Source organism: Cibotium barometz, chromosome 60 (assembly GCF_041138505.1).
Source record: "Cibotium barometz isolate CiBa-2024 chromosome 60, ASM4113850v1, whole genome shotgun sequence".
Lineage (NCBI taxonomy): Eukaryota > Viridiplantae > Streptophyta > Polypodiopsida > Cyatheales > Cibotiaceae > Cibotium > Cibotium barometz.
This window is the reverse complement of record NC_141105.1, coordinates 35,017,545-35,023,273: the sequence shown is the minus strand read 5'-3', so window position 1 is coordinate 35,023,273 and position 5,729 is coordinate 35,017,545.

The window sequence follows — 5,729 nt, the reverse complement described above, 5'->3', positions numbered from 1 at the left end:
GACCTTTTAGTTTCTTATCTTCTTCAAAAAAAGAGGATTCAACACTTTCAAGAGTAAGGTTTGGAATGAAAACTCTTGACGCATGCTCTTGATTAAGACCGTAATTGCATCTTTCTCATCCCCACGGGTGTCTTGATACCCTACAAGTTGCACTGTAATTCTCTTTCTTACCTACATGTTCCATAAATGAGTCTTTGAACTCCATATCAAGCCCATACAACTGTATTTTCATATTTATTTCTGAATTTTTTGCCTTGGCTCCAAATACCTTCTCTAGCTCATCTGAGGCTTCCTTGGTATGCTTGCTGATATGATGAATGATGTTATCCCCAAGGCTTAACCCAATGATGGCCATGGCTTTTCTATCCTTTTTTTAATCCATGCTTTGACTTCATCATCACTCCCTTGATCAAGCTCATCTCCATTTACTACCCCCAATGTTCCTTTTACATGAGTAGATACATGACCTTTGTTTACCATGTATGGAATCCTTCACCCTTGAATTTATCCACTAATATTTGAGTCAATGAGGAAGTTCTTACCGAGATTTTAATTGAATCTCAGTAGTGTCTAATCCTCTTACAATGATTTGAACAAATTTAGCTCAGATTTGGGTGCTAAATAAGATTAAGATCACTAAACACTCACTAATATCATGGAGAGACCATAGGTAACTTTGAGTGATTAGGATAGTTGTAATCCAAGTTAACCACAATGCTTTGAGAAAATGAAATAGCAATGAGTGAAGATGATCTTGAACTACTGGTACTTTAAATAAACCAATTTTTTATCAAGGATTAGTGAGCATAAGAAAACCTTAATAGGAGCTGCAAGCTTAGATCTCAAATTATACTCAACCATTTGCTAAACCAACTTCACCAGCATGTTTGTGGCTGCCGAAAACCCCGGGAGCCAAGTGGAGTTGGCCCAATTCAATGTGATCTTGCTGGCATTACAATTTCCCCCAAAATAAATAGCAGTGGGTGCAGCAAAGATTGCGTGCATTTCTTGACAAGTTGGTTCAATTCCTCTGGTATGCACACTCGCCTTAGGTCCTCTAGACTCTCCTTGATGCACTTTCCCAATGGTGGAGAGAGTAGGCAATGGCAAGCCCTCCACCACACAGGGTGGTTCTCTACCACATATTTGTTTTGGATAAGGTACACTAATTAGTCACTAATAGGGTTCAAACTTGCTAATTATGATAGCATGGAGTGGTAATGAGATGAAAGGAATGGCATTGGCTCTGATACCAAGTTGAAAAGAGCATGGTTCAAGCTACACATGAGCTATGAGATGAAGAGAAACAAGGGCTATGGTGGATAGAAGGTGGAAAATGGCATTTCTAGAGCATAAGATTAGTACAAATAGAGATAATTAAAATATGAATCAAGGGTAATCACCAAATCATGATTTTTCATTAAGAAGATGATTTTGATACATCCATTTATAGCTCTCATAGAGCTCTATGCACCCTTGTGATATCCATTTATAGCTCTCATAGAGCTCTCATCGACATGCTCTATGCACCCTTGTGATATCCTTGTGTTCATAAATGCCCACATGCTTTGTGCACCCGTGCACTTTCCATGTGCCTACTTTTTGATCATTTACTCCCTTTTACATTCATCCATTCACATGCCCGAATAACCTTACCCTTCATCATTCCTATTCCATATCATTCTAGACTTCATCTACCTTTCTCCCATATACATGTGCCCCATACATGACAATCAATGATGGGCACCATATTTCAACAAAGACACACTGACTATTCCCAAGGCGACGATGCACTCATTGGGGGATTTAGATTTGTTGGGGCTTAAGAGGGCAATCATCTTGTTGATCAAATGATCTCAATGCCACACTTTGGACACCACCTATTGGGTTTATAGTTGCTTCTAGGTTAGCTCGTATTGGACAATCAACCACTCTATGAGGGCCCTGGCATCTAAAGCAAGCTAAGAGAGTTTTCTTTGGTATGTTGATATCTCTTAGTTAGTAAGCTCCTAATGTTATTTACATTAAGGTGGGCAGCTGATGCATTGGCGGACTTCCAACCGTTGAGTTTGGATATTCGACATAGAAGTCATGTGTGTTATGAGGTTCATCAATAATTGGCTCAATCTTGACTAGCCTTGTAGGAGTTATTCTTGGTGGGGGGGCTAGTTGAGGAGGTAACACTGGAGGTGAAATATCCATGTCCCTATAAGGATTCCTAAAATGACAATTTGGTGGGGGGGGCTAGTTGAGGAGGTAACACTGGAGGTGAAATATCCATGTCCCTATAAGGATTCCTAAAATGACAATTTGGTTCCTACACTTGCGTAAGCTACATTTGCACCACTGGGAGGTGGTACTGGCAAAGCCAATGGTTGTGGGGGTGTAAGCAATGCTAGCATTTCAGTCATTCTCATCATTCAATGTGCATGGTAACAATTGGTATATTTATTTTTTGTATCTTTTACAATACCCACACCATTGTTTTGCTCTTGCTCTGAAGATTTTGCACCCTTTTAGAGAGGGAGAATGTGTTTTATCACTTTCAGATTTACAGGCATGCTTAATGGGAAAGGTTTAAGCAATAACTTTTTGGGGAAAGACAAACATTATTGTGTACATTCTTAATAGGAGTGTCACAAAAGTGGTAAATAGGAGGGCATCTCATCATGCCTACTGTAGTAAGCCTTTTTTAATTGCACATTTCAATTTTTTTGGTTGTGGTTCTTTTATGTGTGTTTGAGACTTGAAGGAAACTAAATAGGACCCAAAATTTTGTAAGTACATCTTCATGGGTTACAATGCGGAGTCCAAGGGTTACTAACTCTGCAACAAAGGTTGTGAAGAGACGTAATGTGGTATTCTTGAAGCAACATGGGATAAATGTGGAGCTTCCTTCGCTTCATCAAATAGTTCCACATTACAACTGTTAGCAGCAAAACAACGACTTCTAACTCTAATACAACTGTTAGCAGCAAAACAACGACTTCTAACTCTAAAACAAGCTATCTACACCCTTTCCACAAGAGGTGAAATTTGAGAATAAAGACAACAAGCTTGCAAAACCACAAAAACAAATTTATTCCCAAGTATATCAAGCAACTCTTTGACAAGGTGGAACCACCTTCCAACAATTAACTCATGCAATATTTGCTAGTGAAAGAGAATAAGCAAGCAACGAAGGCATCAAGTAAACCTTTTTAATTATGCACTCATGAGAGAGATGAAGAAGGTATAAGAGCTCACAACTCTTTAAGAGAATGCAAATTGGATGGCAACCATGCAATCTCCATCATGAAGAACCACACTTGGGCCTCTCAAAAGCAAGGTCAACGGCACCAAGTGGTCTATAAAGTCAAGTATCTCTCTCATATATCTTTGACAGCACACGAATCCATGCCAATCGAACATCCACCTTCTAGGAGACTTTAATTCCCATAACCAAATTGACAACAATTCAAAATGTACTTGCTTTGGTAGCACATGAGAGGTGGCTAGTGATGCAAATAAATGTAAAGTTTGCTTTCCCTAATGAGAATATCAAGAAGGATATGTACATTGAGCTTTCTCTAAGATTTATGGTCCCCACTTTAGAAAACAAATTTTAGGGACCGAGCAAAGCGTTAGATATGCTGAATGAAGCATGCCCCTCAACCATGATATCACCAGATTGTTGACACTTTTTCCCAAAAGTCTCTTAAATGCAAGTTTATATATTTTCTCTTAGTCGGGCAAGTAGAATATCATGGTCATATATGTGGACAACCTCATCTTGGCAGAGATAACCACGAAGAAAAATCCTTAGATATGTAAGGTTTTGGATAAAGATCTTAAAGTGACATACCTTGGGTTCATGCATTTCATTTGGAAACTAAAAGTCAAATAGCATCATCATCTCTCAACAAAAGTATACTCAAATCATTTAGGACATACAACATCGCTAAGTAAAAGGCAGTTGGCACCTCAATGGAGGTTAATAAAGCTATATATCGAAAAGACACTGCTTCACTAGTTAATGAGCTTAATGAGTTATAAAATTAAACTAGCTTAATCTTACCTTATTGTGTGACACACAACTTAGCATCAGCTTTGTAGTTGGTATGTTGAGAAGGTTTTGCAATTGGCATATCGAGAAGGTTTTAAATAAGCCCCAAGAGAACCATTGGAAGGCATGAAGTGTCAAAATACATCAAAGATACAATGAAGCATAATATCACCTACACTTTGGACAAGACCTTGACCAAGCAATTCAAACATCACCAATTAATGATAGATAATTGGTTCTCTATTGTTTCAAGGTGTATTGTGGATCAATAACAAAAACCTACCATAGCTCCCTCATCTACAAAGATTGATAGCCTACTTTGGTTCATGTGAGGTATAACAATGCAAAGAATTTTGGGAGACATTAAAGCAACACAAAGTTGCATTGCAACCAAAGCTAAATGATGATTGTGACGATTGTGTTCTATGCTCACACGAAGCACATTGAGATCTAGTATTGCTTTGTGCATAAACTCATCAAGAAGAGTAAGGTTGAACATGGTCTTCCTCTCAATGAGGAAGATTTGTGTGGAAACCTTCACAAATGCTCTTGTAAACAATGTTTTGCAACCACATCTTTATCAACTCCACATTGGGCCAAAGAGGTAATTCACCTACAATTAGCCATTGAGAGGGAGTGCCCCATTTCAATGCTCCACCCTCTACTTTTAACTACATGGGTACCGACCAGTTTTATTTTGTGAGGCCCTTTTTTAAACAAGTTACCATGACTGATTAACCAGCTCAAATACCCAACAAGACTTTAATTAACACCAAATGGGAACCCATCAAGGTTAGGGAAGACCCCTAGAGACTTAGATACGTTTTATACACTACCAAACAAGCTTCGTGCCAAGTGCACTCACTCTCATATCTGATAGTGGTAAGGACTGAAGGAGATCTTTCTGGGATGCATCATCCAAAGGTCTATGCAAGTCAAAAGCTGCACTAAATCTACAGGTCTCATAATACAATATCACCTCAATTCAATAGCATGGTCAACTAGATCAAGTTTAACAACCACCATGGCCAACCTAAGCATAAACTACCCTTAGGATCTTGTATATAAACCAACGATGCAACTCCTCATTCAACATTCACTCATCTACCTTCACTTCTATCCTCTGCATAATGACCATGTCATCAGCATTTGTTTGTACATTTGAAGGTTCTTTCTATGGAACACACGACTAGGAAGCAATAGCCATCTAGGAGCAATAGCCAGTAGCCAGCTATTGTAATCATCGTTTTCCACATTAATTCAGTTTTTTACTCTACTCATATGCAAGTTGTGATTAGTTTTGTTCATGAAAGATCCTCATGTGTGCGCACACGCACCACAATTTGTAGTTTCTTGCAAAAAGTAAGGTCAACTTGGTCTTTGACTTTAAGAAGAGTTTAGCATTCATGAGTTTACACTCCTTCAACCAAGAGCTTATGATCTATATGCTCACAAACTGTATTTGTTGATATATCAACTCTGTTATGTCAGTGCATGAAAACAATAAAGAGGGTAGGAAGAAAAAAATCCAACGATCTAGTTTCGGATGTAAAATCCACCAATTACTATCTGGGCACCTTAAAACAAATATACTAGAGTTTGAACACCTTAAAACCAAACACACTATTACTAAACCTTTAATAAGCTTCAATAGTCCACCATTGGGGTACACTATTGGATGACA